The sequence below is a fragment of the Pleurodeles waltl genome, chromosome 10 (assembly GCF_031143425.1).
Source record: "Pleurodeles waltl isolate 20211129_DDA chromosome 10, aPleWal1.hap1.20221129, whole genome shotgun sequence".
Classification (NCBI taxonomy): Eukaryota; Metazoa; Chordata; class Amphibia; order Caudata; family Salamandridae; genus Pleurodeles; species Pleurodeles waltl.
This window is the reverse complement of record NC_090449.1, coordinates 606607420-606632434: the sequence shown is the minus strand read 5'-3', so window position 1 is coordinate 606632434 and position 25015 is coordinate 606607420. Positions and strand designations below refer to the sequence as shown.

Sequence of the window (25015 nt, the reverse complement as noted above, 5' to 3'; positions counted from 1 at the left end):
TGACCTGTGGACACCGCACGTTGCACCGCTTCACACCTCAGCCCTGGTCTCACCGATGCTGCTGGATGCTGTCACCATGCCGCTGCCTGCACTGTGACCTGTGGGCACTGCACGTCGCATTGTCCCACTTCGCACTGCAGCCCCGATGCCATCCATGCCAGCGCTCCTGACTTTATCAGCCCTGAGTTCGTTCTGCAATGCGTGTGACTTCAAGGGCCCGACGACTCATGCACGACTCTGGAACTGACATGGAGACATCAGCGACACCGCTCTCCGGAACTCACAATGCCCTACAAATCCAAGGTACTGTTTGCGGGTCTTCCCGACACCGTAGCTGGCCCGCAACTCAGAGGCCGGCCTGAACAGTTGCTTTTGTTGTTCACGACGCCCTGAAAGCCCCAGGTGGAGCTATCAACATCAAGAACTGTATTTTTAAGATAAATCTTACAAAATTCATATCTTTAGCATTGTATGTTGGATTTTTCTCATTTTGGTCACACAGATAACTACTGGCTATTTTTCTAAAACGGGTATGGTGTCCTGTTGTAGTATTTTCACTCTATTACTGTGTGTTATATGCAAATGCTTTACACATTGCTTCTAAGATAAGCCTGACTACTCGTGCCAAGCTACCAAGCGGGTGAGCAGGGGTTATCTGAGCAGGTATCTCCCTTATCCTGGCTAGAGTGAAGGTCCCTACTTGTACAGGGTGCAAACCGACTGCCAACTAGAGACCCCATTTCTAACAGATTGCCTGAAGTGATTGTTCATATTTTCATTATATTTATTTTTTTGAATGTTGCATTTGAAGAAACACTAATTTGCAGGCATGTTTGGCTAATTTATGTGGCAAGAAAAGTCCAGTTATGAATTTACAGTGCCAGAAGCTCTAACTGAAGCAAATGCGAGGCCCATTGCATTGCAAATGCTTGTCCTTTTATTTGCCTATATAATTTGCATCTGCGAATAAAAAGAAAAAAAATCATTCAGGTCATTTTGTAGGTGTGTATGTGTGGTGCACACACCTACAAAATGATGTAGCTACTTGTATAATTTTTTTTCTTATTTAGCCATGCTACACAGCATTTAGGATGCTGTTCAGCATGGCTAAAAACCAGTGTCAAAGCCAATTGTTCTAAAAAATGAAACCTGCTGGCTCTGCCAATGCTTGTTCATATAGAGCTTCAAGGACCCTATTCCAGGGTGACAGAGTGCTTTACAGAGTATGTGGATAATTGAGTAGCAAGGCAATTGTGAATTTGAGCTTGGGAACAGTAAACATATGTTTAATAGCCAGTTTCAAGCAGAACTATTAGATGACAGCGAACGGATTAAGCGTACAAGCAGATCTGATAGTGTGGAAGCTCATAAAGGATTGAGAATGCTTGACTCGACAGTAGAAGAATGATTTAAGGAAGGGGAGGAGCAGGAAGGCAGTCAAGGGAGAAAGGAAAGGGTCTTTAAAAAAGGTGCTCCTAATGTCCATCTAGATGAAACTGGAACTTCTTGAAGAGGTGCTTCTTACAGTCTGTGTTGAATATTTGCAAAGAGGGGCTAGTCTGATGTGAAAAGGAAGTGCATTTCCAATTTTCAGTGCTCTTCCCAAAAAGGACCTTTTGAGGTCTTAGTGGAATTTCTGGAAAATTAGGGATGGGACATCCCTGAGATAAAGTACACTTTGGTGACTGCAACAACAGAGGATCATATTCTTCCTTCCCCAACCCAATCTGATGCATGGTTTAGTGGATCTAATTTCATATTATGTGTAGAGTGATACTACAGGAATCTCAGCCCCAGCCCCAGTTTCTTTCCAGTGTTATGAAGAAGCATGTTTTTACTACCACCTTGCTATTTTCATCATTGTTGGACTTAGCCTTCTCTGCAGGGTCACATCAAAACTTTCTGCCTTCATACTCTGGTTTTCCGAACCCATTTTTGTTGTTTTACTGTTTGAAAAGTGGCTTTTAAGACTCTGTGCATGTAACCCATGCTAAAGTGTTTGCACTCTATCCTTTAAACATGGTAAATTTTGCTCACACCCATTTGGCACCTTCATTTACTTTTTAGTCATTTGTGAAGTGGTACTACATGTACCCAGCTCTGTAAATTAAATCCAACTAGTGGGTCTGCAGCACTGACTGTGTCACCCACTTCAGTATCTATTTAAATAAGTTTCAGGTCTGCTATTGCAGGCTGTGTGTGCAGTTTAAACTGGCATTTGGACCTGGCAAAACAAGCCTTTTGCCAAGCGTAAACCACCCTTTTTAATATACATAAGACACCCCTAGGGCTGTCGGTTAAAAGAGCGTAGGATCTAAAAGGTTGGACATGCACTTTTATGTTTTACTTGTCATGGTAGTGAAAAGCTCTTACATTTGTTTTTCACTACTGCAAGACCTGCCTGTCCCGTAGAATAACATTGGGTTACCTTATTACGTTTAATAAGTGCTAACTTTCAAATGGGAGCCGGAAGGAATGTCGAGTTTGGTGTCTAAAGGATTGCAATTTAACACCCTATTTAATGGAAATGTCGAATTTTAAGTCACAATTCTGAATTGCCACTTTTAGAAAGCTGGCATTCTCTTCGTCTTACCATTTGATGCCTGCAGCCTATATCTTGGGTCACATTATTAGGTGTAGCTAGCAATTGGTCTTTGTGTCTTGCTGTCAGACAGTGAGGCAAAGGGGGAATAGATGTTGGCAGGATGAGCCATCTCTGACTTGATAGGGGACAGAGCTGTCACCTACCACACTTGCACGTCACAGAGCCTCTCCCTGGGCACATTCACAAAGGATTTGGCACTAGTCTTTTGTGACCCCACACAAGCTGGGGCCAGGCCAAGGAGTCAGAAACGTCTAAATGCCACCAGGTGTAGAAGTCTCTAGAAACAACTTCTCCTACTTCAAAGTGAGCACCAGGTATAAATAGTGGATGCTCAGACCCAACTCTTCAGTACACCTCTGGACCAATGGCAAACTCTGAAGAACTGCTGTGCTGCTCTGCAGGGATGACTTCTACTCTGCTGCTCTGCTGCCTGATTGAGAAGGACTGGACCTGCATCTTGAACCTAGGATCACGATAGTCACTCTCAGGGCTAGTTGGCTGGCCTCCTGATCAGAGCCTTAGGGACTGAAATCCAGCACCTGGACTCCGCCTGCTTTGAGTCCTAACCCCCAAGTGAAAGCACCCAAGTTCTGGATCATTGGAAGTGAGCCTGGAGGTGCTCTGCCCACCCAGCTGGGGTCCTGTGAGGAGAACAGAGGCAGCAGGACACACCACCTCTCAGCTACATCGGAACTGCCACTGGGCGACATATCCCGATGCAGGACCTCACGTCAAAGCCTCACAAGTTCCTCAGAACCACAGCTGCATGATGCATCCTTGACGCAGGCCTCTGCGTTGCAAGCCTCTTGAAGGCATTATTGATGACGAAGCAGGACTTCACATCACAAGCCCTGCAGCTTTCTTGGAAATGCCACTGCATGTTGCATCCTCAACATAGGACTTTGCGTCAAAAGCCCTTCATCAATTATATCCTCAGTGAAGATGCAGGAGTCTTCATCGCAACACCACATTTACCTTGGAACCAATGCTGTATGACACACCCCTAACATGAGATCTCTCAGAGCTCTGCAAACCAAGATTTGAAGCATTTAGTTCAGCGGGGCTAACTTAGTTCCTGCATCTCGCCCATGCTCACTCGCGATTGGCGTGGACTTGTGACTTTGTCCGGTCCCTCGTGACCATATAACTACAGTTGTTGCTTTGTGCTTCTAGGAATTATTTTTACTTAAAGCTTTCAAATGGCATGTCTCCACTTTTACTGATTAGATTGCTGTTGTTTTTGTCCCAAATAATTTATTAAACTCCACTCTGTTTTTCTAAATCAGTGTGGGATTTTTCTTGTGTTGTATTTTAACATTATTACTTTATACATTGCTTCAAGTTAAGCCTGCCTGCATTTGTGCCAAGCTACCAGAGCCCTGAGCACAGGTTAATTTGGGTTTTGCTTGTGTTTCAGCCTGACAATGATTGTTGTTGTTCCTTAAGTAGTGTTTCACGCCCCTCTTCCATTAACCCTATTTCCTTCAATAATACATACATGAACTGAAACACTGTACGGCGTAAACATGTCATCTATGTTGTGTGCACATCCAACGTAGTGAAACCAGCTTCCTTCATTTAAAAGTTCTTAAATAATATTGTGTTATCCACTATAACCACCATCATATCAGTCAAGAATTCTTTATTTTGCTCCAATTTAGACCATAAAAAGATGATAAATAAATAGCCACATCATGAAAACATTATAACATTTTCAGGATTTAAAAAACAATACAATCACATCATAAAACATTACAGCACTACATGTCAATTCATAAAGTTACACCTACTCTTCAGTGCACATCTGATGTAATTCAACAGAGCTAAGTTGCTGTAAAAATATTAGTGCCAACAGGTGTAGCCTAATGTTTGCAGATTTTAAAACAGGACAGAAAAATCTTTTGCGTGGGCTTTTGTAAAATGTACATATTAGCATAAAGTGCACCGTTGTTTGTGAGATAATATTATCACAGGGGCATTGAGGTGTGGCTTTTGGGGCTGAGATGGTGGCCGCATTTTTACAAGGCTGTACAGATGAACACCACGCTCCCAACAAGCCTGGGGGCTGAAGACTTTTTCTCATTGCTCGCCCCCTGATGCCTACGGAACCTGAAAGCTTTGTCCCCCATCATAATCATACTATGCCCTTAGATGCTGGGCATCCGACCTACCTGCTAACCTGGGACATGAATATAGAAGCTCCTTACAGCGTCTAATGCCTACCATGTCTCTGCTCTGACTGGTGGTGCGACCTGAGTGTGCGCCCCCCTCTTTGTTAACCTATTGAGCTCATTGAGTCATCCTGCATAGCCCTTGGACTGGATCTGTGGGGCTGCTTGTGCTGCACATCCCCTGGGCACTGGGAATGCAAGTGGGCTCCAACGTCTGTAGATGCATCTCTGCCCCCATGCGGGGGACACCCACACTAGAGCCTACCCCAGACTGAATGCCTTACATCCTACGCTCTGCTGCCTGTGGCTGAAGCTACAAACTGGGCTGCTCCGTGCTACCTTGTTCTGCTTCTCCTGCCTAACATATGTAAGCGGGCCCAGTACCTTGGAAGAGTCCGGATCTCCACCACCGCCTGCACATCTCTCCACCAGCCATGGGTCGCCTCTGCTGTACAACCAAAAACACCCCCGCATCCTCAAAGAGGTCCTCCTCGCTGACCACTATGTGCTTTGCTCCTCCGGTCCATGAAGTTGAATCCGCATTCATAGACAGCAAACTTAACATGATCTTGGTGGCTTTTGAAAAGTGGGTGGGGCAGACCTAATCGTGCTGTGTGCAGTCAGTCGAAATCTAGCTGACAAAGTCCGAAACTCTGAGTAAACCATCTCCACAATACAACCTCAGGCACAGAAGCCTGGACACCTTGTGGGAACAGGCCGCATCCTAGAAGAAAGAGCTGAAAAAGTTGAGGGGTGTTCCCATAGGAACAACATTCACGTTGTTGGCCTGCCTGAAAATGTGGAGGGCCCGAGTCCTGTCTCCTGTGTGGAGGACTGGCTGCCCAGTATTCACCCTTCATTTGCTCTGTCCCCTTTTTATCATTTGAATGGGTCCACAGGGTTCCCACACGTCGAACTCCCCCTGGAATTAAGCTTTGACCCATGTGATCCGTCTGCTGCACTACCGCGATCGTGACGCAATCTTGCAGGAACCCCGTAAACTACTGAAACTGACAGTAGAGAATGCACGGATTATGATATTCACTGACTACATTCTGACAGTGCAGTGGCAATGGAACTCCTTCCTTGCAGTTAAGAGTTTCCTACGAACACTGGGGGTTAGACATTCACTTCTGCACCCAGCGAGGCTTTGTGTGATACATGATGCCCAGACATCATTCTTCAGAACCCTAAGGACGCCTGGGACTGGAATGAAAATTCTGGACTTGGCCCGTTGGCTTAGCTAAGCATGAAACCACATCCATGGTCGCCTTTGTTAAGGGGGCTGTCACAGATGCTGGTGAGGCCAACAGGACCACTCCCTGAGGCTGCATAACACCCCGGATCTGGACCAGATGATCCGCAAATTGAATGTGGCCCTCCGGGCTCCTGCCACGATCTGGGACCCAACGCCCTTATCTGACCTGGATGAAAACCGTCCAAGTCCTCCAGCGATGAAGGCTCATCATTGACCTGGCCCTACAAGTTAAATTCTGTCACACCTCCCTGGGTGACACCTCAAAGTGACGAGGACCTTATCTGAACAATGTCATGCACTGTATGGTATCCTTTTCACTTTTGCTGTGATGTGTAGCCAATGGCCATAGTGCATTTAAATTTGATGGAATTGGGCACCCATGAGTTTCCCCCCTCACCTCTTCTCCAGAGCATGGGAGAGTGGGGACTGTGGGATATTGCCACGAGTACAGTATCCTGCATTACAACTTACTGCTTATTTCAAATTATGTATGGTGCGGGGTTGGTTGTATTATGATCAGCCTGTACAAGGTTTTTTCTCCCTTCTTCTATTGCTTGCGAAGCAGCCTCCCCCCTTTTTGGACAGTTGCCTACCATTAACAAGTATATTCACAAGTTTGGTTGGGTGCATGTTGTTCCTCTGCCCTTCCGTTATTATTTGTTTGTTGTTTCCTCTTTACATTGGTTTTAGTTCTAGTTACCTGCACTCTCCACGCCTGCACCTATCTAGCACTGTGGAGTGGAGAATATATTCCTGCTCAAAGCAATACCTTGCCCCCCAACATACAACACGTAGAGTAATGCTTATCATGAATATTGTAATACTTACACATGGAACTTGAGGGGACTGTTTAGCCCCTCATGCAGGTGTGCAGTTTATTCATACTTATGCCTACGCTCTACCTACATGGCTGTAATGATGCTGGCGAAGGCAAGTGTTCTCCACAAACTACGCCACATACACTAGAGGTGCCCTGGTGTGGATTAAAGCTAGCATCCCATTCACTGTGTACACATCTGTTGTAGATACAGAAAGCTGTTATGTCCTGGTGAAGGGGATACCTCGAGGGGCATTGTGTACTTATTGGCTCCATCTACACACCTATTTCTGACCAACATGGGTTCCTCACCAAATTAATGGGGGTTCACTTTGGAATGGGATACCATAGCTTCATGGCGGAGACTTCAACAGTGTAATAGACATTAACATAGACTCTTCCTTCCCCTCTCCCATATAATTGCCACTACTAACGCCCAGGCGCTGGCTGCCTGGCTCAAACACTGGCAGCTGTCTGACATCTGGAGACTCTGCAATGCTCACACTAGGGTCTATTCTTTTTACTCCAGTCCCGGCAACCTACATGTCTTTGTACACCACCTAGTTGGTACGCCGGACTTCCTCCCCCCCCCCCCCCTTATGCTTGAACTGGAATGCTGAGCCTCCCCCAGTCACCACAGGGTGGCTGCAACCAGCAGCATTAGAAGACCCTTCTTTCTGCTTCTCACTGTGAGCGGCTATAGTGGAGCATTTTGAGTTCCATGCCAATACAGCCTCAACTTGACTTCTCAAATGGGATGCATTTAAGGCGGTTATCAGGGGCAAGTGTTTTGGGTACACGTAGAATGTGAGATGGGAACTTGCCAGGGACATCTCCTGTATTGAACAAGACATACTGGGCCACAAATCACTAGCTATCCTGTCCCCAGAGCATAGGTAGAGATTCCTTCTGGTGCTCCGTGAACACACTGCACTTCTGGAGTACCTTTGTTGTCCAAATTGTACTGCTAATGCACCCAAAACAGATGCGTAAGTGGATAAGATGGGCTCACACTTAGCGTGGCTTGTTCGCCAAAAAACACTCAGGGACCCCATACTGGTCCCTCACTCAACCACTGGCTCCCTTTTCCACACTCAGACAGCTATCCACAACAAAATGATGAGCCACTACACCTCCACGTACACCTCAGCTGTATCCACCAATCCAGACACTATTGATTTCTTCTTAGCTTCCATATCCTAACCCACCATACCCCCAACCAGTGGCTTGAACTGGATGCCGCTATTACCCCATTCAAGATCCAGGAGACCATATGAGCCCTGGAAGCAGGGAAGACCCCTGGTCCGGATGGTATCTGAACTGTACTTTACAAGGCATATGCCCCACTCCTGCCCCCCCCTTCCCGCCTGCAGATGCTATACGATGAGGCTCTTCAGACTGCTTGCCTGCAACTTTCACTTCGGGAGGCACTACTCATCTCCCTGCCCAAGCCAGATCGCGACCACTCAGCTTTAGATTCATACCGCCCTCTTGCACCACTTAACACAAACTACAAAATCCTGGCCAAAATATTAGAGGTCCATCTGGCCCCTCTGGTGCCTTCACTTATTGACCCTGATCAAAATGGGTTTGTCCCAGTCCAGAACACCTTGCTTAACTTGCAGAGATTCTTTAGAGTTCTGGAGCATGCCCCCTAGGCTTGGCCATGTTCCAGTTGCTTGGTGTTGGACGTAGAAAAAGCATTTGATTCCTTAGGGTGGGACTGCTTGTTGGAAGTCCCCTCGCTGCAGACTGGATCTTAGATTTCCTAGTTTGGTGAAACTACTCTACAAACATCTTTTGGTGAGGGTGAAAACCGGAGCCCTGTTCTCCGCTCCCATTGCAATACACAGGGGTACCCAACAGGGATGCCCATTTTACCCCCTATTTTTCTACCTGACCATCGAACTGCGAGCAGCCACACATCACTCACATGGACAATCTCACCCTATACGTCACTAAATCTTTCTTTCTTACACTCGATAAACTTGCAAGGGACCTCCTTTGGCACAATGTGCCCTGTTGGGGTACGGTGGCACTCCAAAAACTTCACTTGCTGACTACTGAAGGCAGGTTCACTGTACCCAACTTTGAACATTATTACTCGGTCTCACAGCTACAGTTAGTAGCCAAATGGCTGGCAGGACTCAACTGTCGGACACGGCAATGATGGCTTCAGCCTGGAGCCAACTTTGCATTCTACATTTATTTCACACCTCTACAAAGCAACCACACCTACCCTCTGCACTGATACATCTAGTTCAGGGTTCTGCAAAGTCAGTCCTGGAGAGCCGGGTCCATGATAGGTTTTTAGCATATCCACATTAAGAAAAAGGATGTTTCAGAAATCTACATTTTTCTAAATGTGGATATGCTAAAAATCTGGCATGGACCCGGCTCTCCAGGACCGACTTTGCAGAACCCTGTTAGCACACCAGTGTTTTAAATAGAGCCTAATAATGGTTAAAGCTACCCAACCATATGCTCCTGTGCTTTCACTGATGAGCACTACCAGGGGAGACCAGATCATCTCTGCGATGAAACTTGCCGTCTGGCACAAGCTTGGCTTGCATACGCTGGGGATCTTTACCATAAAAGCTCCCTTATACCATTCGAGACCCTAATGCCTAATGAAGGACTCCCACCCAGTCACTTCCTACTGCACAACTTCATAACTGGGACACTCGATGCATGTTGGGGCGACTTGCAACAGAAACGGCCAATGCACCTCATTGTCAAATATCTCCATGTCATGGGCATGGGCTACCATCTGTCGCAGTAGTTTGCGGAATCACTTCATACACATGCTGCAATCACATTTATCCCATTATGCTGCCGCTGGCAAACAGACCTGGTCCAAGACTGCGCAGGGAAAGAATGGAGGTCCATAGTTGAATATCCAGTGCTTTTTCCACGTAATGCATGACTCTGTCTTATACAATATTACATACTCCACAGGGCCTACCTTACTCTTGATACGCTAAATCGCTACTACCTTCTTACTGACACTGCTTGTTCCCGCTGCTTTTTGCCTGCTGAACTGATGCTTTCTGCTGTTAAGGGGTGTGGCATGAGACTGCAACATGCAAGACCCAGAGACAGAGAAGCATACAAAAAATGAACAATACCCAGTCTCAGTCATGTTAAATAGAACCTGTCTTGCGGATTGCGATATAGTACAAAATAAGGCTTCAGGCCTGTAGATGTGATCAAATGTAAGTAACAACAGTTTGTGTTTTTTAAACTTTATCAGACGTTTTTCAGACAGATAATCTTACAAAAAGGGTTTGGCCCTTTCCTTAGAAATGTAGGTGATCGTTGGAGGGTTGAAGAAATAATCTTTAATACATGGCTGCTCATACATATGCTTGATGTATTCCAACCAGAAAATCTTATCCACACCATCCAACCCTAAACAGTCTTCCATTACTAAAGTAGACAATGCGGTTTCTACCGAGGACCACATTTTAATCCATAAAGGTAATGGGACAGTTGGACCAATCCTATTAGTTGATTTAAGCCCATTTCCTCATGGCCGATATATTAGGCTACAGAGTTTGGGATAGATAAAATACTTTTCAAAAATCTATTTTCTAAGATCTGTAAAGGCTGTACACTTACATGGCCCCATATCCCTGTGTCACACAGTCCCACAGGGATGCATTTGCTTTTATATATAAAGAGCATTTCTTTTACTAGTTTGGCACCTAGCCTAGACACAATCCTACCAGTCAAAATAACATACATGTGAGAAAACATAACACGGTTACTGTAAAATAAAACAGATTAGTTCAAGCATTCCAATCCATCATATTTTGTATACTTCAGTATGTTGCCCTAAGTGGAACGTGTATGCCCAGTCATGGGTCCCGTGCACACTGTGTTTTTGGAACTAAGCTACACCCGGCTGATGAGCTCATAAAACAGGCGAAACTGATCCTGTGTTGCTTGTGTTCCCGTTCAGGAAGGACCTGGCTTAGCATTTCGGGCTAGACTGCCCCCATTGGAGCAGGGTCAAGATGAATTTCCACATAGCTCGATCCAAATTGAGGTGGCATGGTCTTCAAAATAACGATGAATTGAATGCGGCCCTAAATAATTACCAGTAGCTGGGTTTAATTCAGGCATTACAATTGATCACTTTTTGTATAAGTCTTTAAAATAAAACAACACCTTGAAGAAGCTTAAAAGAACAAGATATCAGGTTCGACAACCCAATGCAGTAGCTAAGTAGACTGAATTATTAAGATGTAGGATACTGTGACATGCAGAGCTGGTCAAAGCTACTAGGTTATTGAAAACCGTAGATTGGTGTCTATCTCCAGTACCTTCTTATCCACCATACTGCTAAGCGCTGTGTTCATAACACGATAATCGTACCTCAGTGTTCATGATGTGTGACATGGAAACACCCCACATCGGATCAAAATCAAAGGCAAAACCCTCCAAACTGTAAAACGTATATGGTATAGCTTGCTGTCCATATTGTAAGTTCTTCAGTGCCCTACATGGGGTAGTGAGTGCTGTATAATCTTGCAATACAATACAATACAAAAGACAGTTGTTTTATGCTTTACTCGTGTTCAAAGATCCTTGGAGTGAAGATCTCCGTCTTTAATGCGTTCAAACATTCTACTGCCTGACGGATGGTTTAGCCTACCTATTTCTAGCAAATTCGAGGAATGGCCTGAACTCCCAACACTCGCTCACAACTGGGACCTTGTTTGAAAACTGTGAAAAATCTGGAAAAAAAACTCAGGACCTATGCATGAGAGCCATTGGGCTCCTGGCAAGGACCCCTATACCTGTGAACACTTTATAATCATCTGTCATCCACTCAGGGCTCTCTGTGTGAGAAGTATCCACATGGTGAATTTCAGCAAAGGTTATTTCCGTTTTTCTTGTCAATTGGAAAGCCCAACTGAATTTTAAATTTCGATGACTTGACACGCTGATCCCTATTTCAAATTAACTTAATTCACAATCATCAGTGCTTAATTTGTGCCAGTGGCTGTAAGTGATGGCACTGATTTTTGGAAGCCAGGACTTTTTATCATCAGAGTTCGACTCAAAGCAAGAGAATGAAAGGCAAGAGAAGGAGAAAGGAGTTTTGGGCTATACTGTATGAACAAAAATGGGAATTGTGATTTTTACGGAATCTTGATAAAGAAATCGCAATTCATAATGTAAAAATATGTACAAACTTCAGAAAGCATTTCCTAATGGGATCGCAAATAGACCTACCTCATAAATAACAATGACGTAGGTCCCAATTTGCGACCCATCAAGAATTGCAGCCCTCGTAGGGATGGTGGACTGCTGGTGTCAGCAGATCACCATGTCTCTGATTGCTTTTTAATGAAACCATTAAAAAAAATATGCATCCCACTTTCCTTAAAGGAAAATGAAACGCATTGCAAAAAATTAAATGAAACATTTAAGCTTCTTTTTTAAGAGTAGGCAATGGTCCAATACTGCCTGCTCTAAAAAAATATTTGTTTCAACATTCACATTGGGGAGTGGGTCACCTGGGGTCCCTTTCCCATTTGCAAATGGTTCCCATCACCCTTGAGGTGTTGGTAAAAAAATAACAAATAAAATCCGACTGTAATTTGGTCACAAAACATTCATCCAATTTCAGTGTTTGGAAGGGACTCCCTAAACACAGCACTTTATAAACCGGAATCACTAAACACAAATGATACTGAATCGTAATTTGTGTTTTGTATATTAGAAAAAGTATTCTTGCGGTCAGATAAGGACCTATTCTGCGAATTGGGCCGTGTCGACTGCAAAAGTGCATATGGCCCACAGTGACTGAAAAAGAAGAAAGAGGGACAAGATGGAATCAACACCAGGCAGCTCTGGTATTGGGAAATTCCACCAAATGACAGCACTCGTGGCGGTTTGCTGAGGAAAACTTTAGCCCTCTGCACTTTTTACACGTTTACTACCGATAATTGGTAAGTTACTTGTGGATCACCAAACTGAGCCCCACACCTTGGCCTTCTCTTTGGAAAATCGACCCCTAAATTGTTTTCTCGCTTCTTCCTCAGTGAATGATTCCTGACCTACTGACCTCCATTGCATTCCGTGTCATGACGAAGTGGTGCTGGGTCAGAATCGTATTTCTGCCTGCTCGCCAGTCATGTTTTGGAAGTGCAATCCAGCAATGACACCGGAAGTCTTCATTGGCACGCGGTGCTATCAGTAAGGCAGTTGCTGCTGTTTCCGATGATTGGAGATGTGGTGAACTCCTTTCCCCCGGTAGCAGCAACTGTTTACTTTTGTTAGAACATATTATCAACACAAACTTCCCGATTAAATCTAGTGTTCAATTTTCATTACTATTTAGAAAGAAATTAAATAATCTGGGTTGACATTTGCAAAGTATACTGCAGGGAATTAGCTCAAATTTGTTCAGAATGGGAGAAAACGGTCTTGCACACTCTGTATTTGCTTCCTAAAAAGTTGTAAATCTTCCCCCATGTGTCTCAAATATGTGCTGATTCGTGACACTTTGAAATTGACAAAGGTGTTCAAAAGAAGCTACTCCTGTAAAATGTGAGATCTGTTTTGAAACAGATATACACATTTATATTTGCTTAGGTAAATATATGAACATTTTATTTAGTTTTTTTTTTCTTTTCTCCTCAGGCAAAGTACTTTTTCCCGTGGGAACCCCTTCCCATACAACAGTCCCAGTTTCGGTGATGCTCTGATCCATTTCTGACTACTGAAAGGGATTTGCTTTTGCCCATATCAGGAGTAAATTTCCACTTTTTGCATTGTGGGAGATGAAAAGGAATTTCTGATGCTCAGAAGTGTCCAGGTTTGTGCGAGTGCACAAACCCACAGGCTTCCAACTGTCGAAGTCCTGTATGGCCACTCCCCACCACTCCTCCACTGTGAGAAGGTTTACAAGTACATATTCAACTTTTGTGAGTTCATAAAGTGGTTGGGCATCGGCAAAAAGCGTTTTATGCGTGTAAGCCAAATTTAATAGGTTGTAAATTAGGTCCTTTGGCCCTCATCTACGGGGATTTGGTGTAGGGCAGCACAGCAAGTCATCTTGCTGCGATGCTCTACACCAAAGTGAAAGGGAAGAAATGCACCGTATTCCTGTCCTTTCCAACACGCTGGCACAGTTTTGGCAGCCTGATACCAATGCAGCCATTCCTGCACCAGGGCGCAGGGATGCCTGAGTTGTCGGAATGATTGTTTTTCTGCAGGAAGGTGCACCTTCCTGCACAAAACCAATCCTGAAAGGTATTTTCTGAAGCACACATGGAATGAGGACAAAACGAGGAGATAAAAAATATTTCTCCTCGTAACGCTTTACCTCGGGTGGTGTAAGGATTTGGCGCATCCCCAGGTTTACATTTGTTTGTAAATCTGGGGAAGTGTAATTCTCACTGCACTCTGCTGTATAGACTGCCTCAGTATCATTGTATTACACTCTGCAGTATGGACTACCTCCTCATTCTCAATGCATTCCATTCTGCTGCATGGATGGCCTCATTTTCACTGCATTACACTCTGCAGTATGGACTGCCTCCTCATTCTCACTGCATTACGCTCTACAGTGTGGACTGCCTCATTCTCATTGCATTACGCTCTGCAGTAGGGACTGCCTCCTCATTCTCACTGCATAAAGCTCTGCTGTATGGACTGCCTCATTCTCAATGCATTACGCTCTGCTGTGTGGACTGCCTCCTCATTCTCACTGCATTACGCTCTACGGTGTGGACTGCCTCATCATTCTCATTGCATTACGCTCTGCAGTAGGGACTGCCTCCTCATTCTCACTGCATAAAGCTCTGCTGTATGGACTGCCTCATTCTCAATGCATTACGCTCTACTGTATGGACTGCCTCATTCTCACTGCATTACACTCTGCAGTATGGACTGCCTACTTATTTGCACTGCATTACAGTCTGCTGAATGGACTGCCTCAGTCTCATTGCATTACACTCTGCAGTATGGACTACCGCCTCATTCTCAGTACATTACAGTCTGCTGCATGGATGGCCTCATTTTCACTGCATTACACTCTGCAGTATGGACTGCCTTGTCATTCTCACTGCATTACTCTCTGCAGTTTGGACTGCCTCCTCATTCTCACTGAATTATACACTCTGCTGTGTGGCTTGCCTCATTCTCACTGCAATACACTCTGCAGTATGGACTCCCTACTTATTCGCACTGCATTACAGTCTTCTGTATGGACTACCTCAGTCTCATTGCATTACACTCTGCAGTATGGACTACCTCCTCATTCTCAATACATTACAGCCTGCTGCATGGTGGCCTCATTTTTACTGCATTACACTCTGCAGTATGGACTACCTCCTCACTGCGTTACACTCTGCAGTATGGACTGCCTCCTCATTCTCCCTGCATTACACTCTGCAGTGTGGACTGCCTCCTCATTCTTACTGCATTACTCTCTGCAGTATGGACTGCCTCCTCACTACATTACACTCTGCAGTATGGACTGCCTACTTATTCACACTGCATTACACTCTGCTGTATGGACTGCCTCATTCTCGCCGCATTACACTCTGCAGTATGGACTGCCTCATTCCCACTGCATTACACTCTGCAGTATGGACTGCCTCATTCCCACTGCTTTACACTCTGCAGTATGGACTGCCTCCACATTCTCACTGCTCCTCATTCTCACTGCATTACATTCTGCTGTACGGACTGCCTCATTCTCACTGCATTACACTCTGAAGTATGGACTGCCTACTTATTCACACTGCATTACACTCTGCTGTATTTATTGCAACCTCTTTCTCTTTGACTGACTCTCCGGTGTGTTAACAGCAGCTGCATTTCATTCAGTGGCAGACAGTTACTTCTCACATGTCTACAAGAGTGTGTAGGAGTAACCGCCATTACTATGGAATGAAATTTACCAAATCCGTGCACTGGATCTGAGGCCTGTGCATCAAGATTATCTCTGCCCGCTCTAGCACTACAAGCATTAAATGCAAAACTTCGTAGTGCTCCTCGCCCTCAGCCCTACTAACAATGCCTTCAGATGCCCCACAGTCCTGGTCATAGACTCACACCACTTAGAGCCTCACTACGCGTGCCCCACTGTTGGTGGTGTTAATTCCACACCCCTGGAGTTACTGATACTTGGGGTCCTGCTAACTTCAGAGGTGTAGAATTTGTAGGAACCACAAGCTGAACCCTCAAGATCCCCTGAGTAGTGTGGAATTACTGTGGTAATTGGCAATTCCAGCTCTAATTCGCCCGGTATTTATTCTTCTCAGCCTATTCCCCTGGCTGATTATGATTTCAGCATCTGAAACATTTGGGGAAACGTGACATCTTCGAGGTGTTTCTGCAAACATTAGAATTCCCAATGGTGCGGTTAACTGTTACTAGAAGCCAGCATATCAGAAGTTAGGGGCCTCGGGTAATGTTCCTGAGGTATACATTGCAGAGTAGAGGAGAGATTGGAACAAATTTGAATACCTGGGAACATAGTATATATACAGCACACTTTCCCTGTTTCTGCTACGGCGGGTTCTAAAGCTATTAGAACATTCTGCCACTCAGGGCAGAATGTTCTATTAAATAAAACAAATTCCTCATGGAGCCCTCGGGCTCCGTGAGGCTTTGTTCACAGCTGTTGCTGTGAACAAAGCGAACATTGGAATGTTGGCGCTGCGGGCTTTTACCGGCCAGTAAAAGCTCAGAGCACTCCATTGTTTTCAATGGAGCTGCCAATGTTCCAATGTTCTAATATTTCTTATTGCCCGATACTCAGAAAAGTAAGTACAGTCTGACTGTGCAGTAAGTATAGTCTCTTTGTCTTCAGTCTCGCTGTCTGACAGTTCAGTAATGCAGCCCTCTTCACTGTCGCTGACAGTGCCTTAAGTGCAGCCCCTTTACTCCAGCTGTCTGACAGTGTGGTTAGTGCACTTTCTTTGCTCTCACTGTTGAGAGTGCACTAATTCAATCCTTTCACTCTCACTGTTTGACTGCAGTAAGTAAAGCCTCTGTCTTCCTGCTGTATGAAAGTGAGATAGCTATTGCTTCTTCGCCCTCGCCATCTGACAGTGCAGTAAGTGCAGCCACTTCACTCTCTCTGTCTCACAATGCGTTAAGTGCAGCTGCTTGATTCTCGCTGTCTGACAGGGACGTAAGGGCAGCCTCTGTGCTCTCTCTGTGCAGTCTCTTTGTCTTGAGCCCTGCTGTTTGACAGTGTGATAAGTGCAGCCTCTTCATTTTCCCTGTCTGACAGTTCAGTGAATGCATTTGTCTTCATTCCCGCTGACAGTGCCTTAAGTGCAGCCGCTTTACTCCAGGTGTTTGAGGGTGCGGTGAGTACACTCTCTTTGCTCTCAATGTTGAGAGTGCAGTAAGTCAATCCTTTTACTCTCGGTGTTTGACTGCAGTAAGTACAGCCTTTGTCTTCTCAATGTCTCACAGTGTATTCATTATTTTCACTGTCTGCATTTAATACAGATTATATCCGCACTGTTTGACAGTAACGTAAGTGCAGCCTCGCCACTCGCTGTCTGACAGTGTGGTAAGTGTATCCTCTTCATTCTTGTTGTCTCATAGTGCAGTGTTACAAATCAGGCCCTGAGGCCCCCTATTTACCTTACAAATGTACCCGCACCTCCCACACCGAGCACCATATGATCCGAAACACTTGTGAACAAGCATTTGCAATGCAATGGGTCTCGCGTTTGCTCGAGTTAAAGCTATTAGCGTGGTAAACACCTAACCGGACTTTTCTTTCCACATAAACTGAAAATGAAAAGTAAAACAGTTTCAAATAACTAACCGGACTTTTCTTGCCACATAAACTGAAGGTAAAACAGTTTCACATAAGCGAGCCGAAGGCCAACATGAGCACAAAGCAAACACACAAAAGGAAACAGAAGTTTGCTCGCAGTGAAACATATCGGCAAAAATGCAATTATCCATGTAACCGGCAAAAGTGCAATTATCCATATAACTGGCAAAAGTGCAAATATCCATGTAACAGGGTCAATGTCATGCATAGTGCTTGACTACTGCCCAGCGAGATTACGCTGCCTACGAAATAAAGAGAAAAAGTAGTGCAGAAATCATACTGAAAACATGGAGCCTCATATGTTTTCAGTAGTTGGTCAGTGCACTCGAGGCGGGCTAAACACCGCAAAAGGTATTACGTATGCATGCCTTTCAGTAATTAAATCAAGTGCATTTTAAAAGGCAAGCCCACGAACCAACCAAACTGATGGGCTTGACATGGGTGTGGTTAAAAGCCCTCAGAGAGATTACACCAGGGACAGAGTGCTTTGCGCTTGACCCTAAAAAGGAGAAGAAAGGTTTAAACCAGGAGAGTTTCCTGAACATGGACACTAAAAAGGGACCACTGTATTTTTGAACAGGCAGGTGGGACTACGCGCAGGGAGAGCCAATCATGGGAGCCTGGAGGAGGAGAAAAGGACGCTGTCCCCAGACGAAAGGAGAGCGAGGGAGAGACTGAGAGTCCGTAAGAAGGAAGGAGTCGCCAAAGCGAGGGAGAAACACCCAGAACCACTGACGCTGTCAAGGATGCCACAGACACAGAGGGAGATCCTGAGACCTGGAGTGGGGATTGGCGGACGCTCCCAAGAAAGCTGATGAGCCACTGCAACTCTCCTGAGTAGCTGGTGAGTACAGAGGGGAGACAGAATGAGGAGGTTTTTTTATGTATGTAAGGGAACAGCACAGGTAAGGGTGTTTGATTTTTGTAACAATACGCTTGGGCATATCCTGAACACCATGTTTGACCTTTTCTATGATACCCCGTTTTAAGCACATCGTTATTTGTTCTCTGCATGCCTGCGTACTGCCCAAACCACCCCTGCATTAGAGCATTTTTCCCTGTTAAGCCATGGGATGATGTATGGAAACTGTATACCTTGAAACCCCTTACAGTAAAAGACACTGGTCTGAATGCCACCAAACCGATCTGGGTGACATTCAACCTTGCTGTTAGCTCCTGCATGTTACAGTGGAATAGTCACTAAAGACACCCGACTCCTGATTTTTAAGGAGTACACAAGGCAAGAACGAAGTACCGTGGTTGATCAGGTGCATGTTTCCCCCACTCTAAGAAAGAAACCCGGCACAGAGAGAAGGGCACAGCAGGAAATGATATATCGAAATTCACTATTCATCTATATACTTACCGCTGTGTTTCTTTGAGACTTGTGACCGCGTCAGCCCTTAATAAGTAAAGTTACAAGGGGACGTGAATAGGTCAATTAACCTTTCGACTCGCAATTAAGAAGTTCTTACCAGAGCTCCAGTACATAAATCAATACACAATAATCAATAATCATTAGTAATCAATAAAATCAATCATCAATGGAGTCAGTAATTGTTACGCACCATGACCTTTCAGTCATGAATAACAACACCTTTAGTAAACGTTTAGTATGTTTATTTCTCTATATTAACAATGCTAAGGTCAAGTAGATTAGTCTCAAAATCAAAGGAAACATACAGAAATAACACTGGTTGTCCAACGCGGCGGAAGAAACGCAATCTAATCAAAGTTTGAACTACAACACATTCTAAAGTTACGGTGCAAATCAATAGCAGAGTCAGCTGCGTCAATGAGATGAAATACATGTAGTTAAGCAGAGAAATCCATCAAGCATTAGTCTCTTTTGTCATAAATCAGAATCCTTAACTAACACCAGATTAGCATCAGCATGTTTGGCTTCATGCAAAACAATCTAGTAACACAAATTTTGGAAAAACATCTAACTATGATAGAGTCATAGACAAAAACAGCGCAGTTGGTACATTTCAATTTATACCTATCCTCGGTATGGGTCAGCAAGCAGAATCAGTCTTCGTCCTCAGGACATCAGTCGATCAGCAAGGCATCAGGCTCTCAGTTGGGGAAAAAATGGGCAAAATCAATTAGCATTAAAGATAAGCACGTCTCTAGTAAATACGCATAAGAAAATAATAACCTTTCGGTCAGAAAATGGGGAAGAATGTCTCTCTGTCTCAGAATGAGCGTTGTTGTATCAAGGTCACCTAAACTATTCCCTAATTCCCTATTGGTCAGTTACTCGTATGTTCACACTCTGTCCAATAAAACTACTATGAATTCTAATATTTCTCCATTTTCATATTGTTGATTGGTTCGTCTTTTGATGTCCTCATCATCCGGCTTGTCAGTTAACAATATTGTTGCAGCTTCCACTCTAGTCAGTATAGTCATTGTTCTTGTCCTGGGAAAGTCAGTCTCATGTACATTATGCATAAAATGTTGCATTAGAAAGAACATCATCTCCTAGTAGTTGGTTCTCACGAAAAGCTTCCATTATGAGCACATTTAAACAATACAATAGACATTTCACAGTTTAATTCTCTTGGTCAGCATTTTTATTAAACGTTAAGAAATACAGCTTCTGCATGAGGCCTGGCAAAATAGGCCAAGACACTCGCTAAATTAAGGCCTTTAATTAATAAAACTAAAGCATACTTCATAACCCTCAATATGACACATGACTACATTAGTGTTACAAATGGGGTCTTTGGTTGGCAGTCAGTTTACCTCCTGTCCAAGCAAGAACCCTCACTCTAGTCAGGGTAAAGGAGAATCACCCTCAGCTAACCCCCGCTCACCCTCTTAGTAGCTTGGCACGAGCAGGCAGGCTTAACTTAAGAGTGCTAGGTGTAAAGTATTTGTACCAACACACACAGTAACTTAATGAAAACACTTCAAAGTGACACAACACAGGTTTAGAAAAATAGAAAATATTTATCTAAACAAAACAAGACAAAAACGACCAAAATCCAATATACACAAGTCAAGTTATTAATTTTAAAAGCAAAAGAGTCTTAAATCCCTGAGAAAACAGTAAAAACACTGTTAGCATTGAAAGGTACCTGGGTAGCATCAAAATAACATGCACGGGAGAGTGTGCGTCGAAAAAGGTAAGCAGTGCGCCAATTTCTCACCCGCCAGCGAGTCCGTGCGTCGTTTATCCTTCTCCGGTCGGGTCGGCGTTCGGCGTTTTCCCCCGCGCAGGGGAGCGATGCATCGATCCGGGCAGCACTCAGGTCAGGGCAGGCGTTGCGTCATTTTTCCGTGCCCAGCAAGGTTTGCGTTGCAAATCCTGCCGCACGGTATCAGCAAAACCACACAATGTGGTTTGCGACGTTATCAGCCTCCGTCAGAAGGTGTTGCCCGTCGATCTTCCAGCTACGTATGCCGATTTTCCAGCCACGATGCCAGTGGTACATCGATTTCTGCCGCGAAGCCTTCGGCGCATCATTTTTCAGCCACGTCTCGGAAGGTCTGGCGATATTTTCCCCACGCGGCGGTCTTTGCGTGGATTTTCAGTCTTGGTCTGCCAGCTTCACCTTCCAAGGCCCCAGGAACTGGATAGGGCACCACTTGGCAGGACAGGCGTCTCAGCAGAGAGTCCAGGTGCTGGCAGGGGAAGTCTTTGATGGCCTTGAGACTTTAACAACAGGAGGCAAGTTTAGGACAAGCCCATGGAGATTTCTTCACAAGCAGGAAGGCAGACAAAGTCCAGTCTTTGTCCCCTTGCACAAGCAGAAGCAGCAACTGCAGGATAGCTCCACAAAGCACAGTCACAGGCAGGGCAGCACTTCCCCTCAGCTCTTCTCCAGGCAGAGGTTCCTTTTGATGTCCAGAAGTGATCTCTTTTTCAGGGGTTTGGGTGCTCTTCTTATACCCATTTTGGCTGTTGAAGTAGGCCTACTTCAAAGGAAAGGCTCTCTTGTTTGTGAGATCCTGCCTTGCCTAGGCCAGGCCCCAGACACACACCAGGGGGTTGGAGACGGCATTGTGTGAGGACAGGCACAGCCCTTTCTGGTGTAAGTGACCACTCCTTCCCTCCCTCCTAGCACAGATGGCTCATCAGGAAATGCAGGCTACACCACAGCTCAGTTTGTGTCACTGTCTAGAGAAAGGTGCAAACAGCCCAACTGTCAAACTAACCCAGACAGTGATTCCACAAACAGACAGAGGGATGCCAGGGCCAACGACCGCGGAAGCACCGCCAACAGGCTGGCGGTGCTTCCTGGCCAATTCTGACCGCGGCGGTAAAGCCGCGGTCAGAAAAGGGAAACCGGTGGTTTCCCGCCGGTTTTCCCCTGGCCATAGGAATCCTCCATGGCGGCGCTGCAAGCAGCGCCGCCATGGGGATTCCGACCCCCTTCCCGCCATCCTGTTCCTGGCGGTTCTTACCGCCAGGAACAGGATGGCGGGAACGGGTGTCGTGGGGCCCCTGCACTGCCCATGCCACTGGCATGGGCAGTGCAGGGGCCCCCTCACAGGGCCCCATAATGATTTTCAGTGTCTGCTTAGCAGACACTGAAAATCGCGACGGGTGCAACTGCACCCGTCGCACACCAGCAACTCCGCCGGCTCCATTCGGAGCCGGCTTCCTCGTTGCTGGTGCTTTCCCACTGGGCGGGCGGGCGGCCTTTTGGCGGTCGCCCGCCGGCCCAGCGGGAAAGCCAGAATGACCGCCACGGTCTTTTGACCGCGGTGCGGTCTTCTGGCGGGGGAACTTTGGCGGGCGGCCTCCGCCGCCCGCCGAAGTTGGAATGACCCCCAGAGTCACCAAATGTTTTAAGCAAGAAAATGTCCACTTTCTAAAAGTGGCATTTTCAAACACACAATCTCAAAATCAACTTTACTAAAAGATGTATTTCTAAATTGTGAGTTCAGAGACCCCAAACTGTTCCCAAAGGGAATCTACACTTTAATCATATTTAAAGGCAGCCCCCATGTTAACCTATGAGAGAGATAGGCCTTGCAACCGTGAAAACCGAATTTGGCAGTATTTCACTGTCAGGACATATAAAACACATTAGTATATGTCCTACCTTAACCATACACTGCACACTGCCCTTGGGGCTACCTAGGGCCTACCTTAGGGGTGTCTTACATGTAAGAAAAGGGAAGGTTTGGGCCTGGCAGGTGGGTACACTTGCCAAGTCGAATTGGCAGTTTATAACTGCACACACAGACATTGCAGCAGCAGGTCTGAGCCATGTTTACAGGGCTACTAATGCAGATGGCACAACCAGTGTTGCGGGCCCACTAGTAGCATTTAATTTACAGGCCCTGGGCACCTCTAGTGCACTCTACTAGGGACTTACCAATAAATCAAATATGCCAATCATGGATAAACCAATCAACCATACAATTTACTCAGAAAGCATATGCACTTTAGCACTGGTTGGCAGTGGTAAAGTGCTCAGAGTTCTAAATCCCACAACAATAGGTCAGAACAAATAGGATGCAGGAGGCAAAAAAATTGGGGATGACCCCGCATAAGGAAAAAAGTCCAACAATTAGTTTAATATATATTCAATATTTCATAAGGACTGATCATTGATTAATACACTTCGTTAACATTGCTGGCCATTCTTCGAGGTCACATTTTCAAATGTGTGCATTATTTTTCTACGTTATTTTATTTTCTACATACATTCATTATTCAAAATACATAATCACTCATTAATAATTCTTATTAAAACACCTGCACTAGCATACTCCAGGCTGGCATAATCCAGGAGAAGGCATCTATAGAAAGGAGTCTGAAGAAACCTCCATCCTAATGCAAAATGTACAGCAGATTGTGCAAGACTATGGATATACAAACATATCATTTTCATTTAACCAACTGTAAATACCCTCAAAATCAACATTGAGAAGAAAACCCAGCCTCCTCGTCTATATAGCCGCCTGCCCGTCCTACACGTGGTAAGTGTAGCCCCTTCATTCTAGCTGCTGATAGTGTGGTAAGTACAGCCTCTTCACTCACGCTATCTGACAGTGCAGTGAGTGCATCCTCTTCACTGCCTCTGTCTAACAGTGCAGTGAGTGCATACTCTTCACTGCCTCTGTCTGACAGTGCCATGAGAATAGCTGCTTCATTCTTTCTGTCTGGCAGTGCGGTAAGTGCAACCTCATCACTCTCCCTGTCTGGCAGTGCGGTAAGTGCAGTCTCTTCACTGTCTTCTTAGTGTTTCACATTTTAGTATTTATTGTCAAAAAAATAATTAATTGACAAAGTCTTCCTGCAGTAAGTGCAGCTTCTGTGGTTTCAGTGCCTGTCAGTGCACAAGGCGCACCTTCGTTCTCACTGCCTGACCATGCGGTAAGTACAGTCTGTTCATGACCATGTACTGGTACTTAGATCAAGCAGCACTCAAGTCCAGTCTCATTGCGTGACACTCAGTCAGTAGCTACTGCTCCATCGCATTTAATGGTTGACTTTTGAGCAGGAGTTATAGGCTTGTCTAACGTAACTCCTATAAGGAATGACAGTACAGTCTTTACAAACCCATACGGTACAATTATTTTTGAGTAGCTTATAATAGAAAATTACAAGTCTTGCCGTATTCATAAGCATTGTCCCACTTTTATTATTATTATTGTTATTATTAAATAAAGGTTTGTCATTTTTGTGTCTCTGCAGCACTCAGCTATCAGTTCCCTCACCCTTGGGACTTCGCCCAGCAGTGTGCAAACCTTGTGAAGCAGGTTGTGCTCATCCTGAAGTCCTCTTACAACCATGATTTTGTCGCCTCATTGGTGGTGTAGTTTATAAACAATTGTGTTTCGTTTCTCACTAGTCCTGCATCATTTTGTTGTCAAACCTGGCCAGGCTCTGCATTCCAGGCAGTACATAATTTGTAAGAAACATCAACAAAAAGTAAGTGCAGAGGCCCAACGATTTCGGTAAAGCCCGCTGAAACCGCTGGATGCATTTGTTACAGACTATCAAGGATATTCTGTTTTGGTTTTGCCCCATTGGCTGTTTTTTTCAGTTACCCCAAAATTCCTTGTAGATATTTGTAAAAATAACAATGACAAAAATATTTTTCGAGATAAATATTGTGGCCTAATTAGTATTTACAGAATTTTCACTCTCTTTGTAGATTGTCTATAATTTACTCCAGTTGAGTTATATTTTTCTAAACAGTAGTTGGGGCATAGCATTTTTGTCAGATGACAGTTAGGCCATTGAATTCAGTTACAACACCCTTCTGGTCACTTTATCTCAATCATGTTAGTTCTTTTCATCTCTTCTTTCTCCTTTAATCACTTTTTAGATCTAGCTTCCTAGACAGCACATGTGCTGTCTTTTGCAAGA

At 44.9% G+C, this 25015-nt stretch overlaps 1 long non-coding RNA gene across 1 annotated transcript in view; it reads left to right on the top strand.

Moving 5' to 3' along the window:
- Nucleotides 1–24773, top strand: part of LOC138260797 (uncharacterized) — a 71243-nt gene extending 46470 nt beyond the window's left edge. The window contains exons 3-4 of the long non-coding RNA XR_011198997.1: nucleotides 18257–18520; nucleotides 24338–24773. This is a non-coding gene — a long non-coding RNA (uncharacterized lncRNA). The remainder of the gene's footprint in view (nucleotides 1–18256; nucleotides 18521–24337) is intronic.
- Nucleotides 24774–25015: the final 242 nt, after the last annotated feature.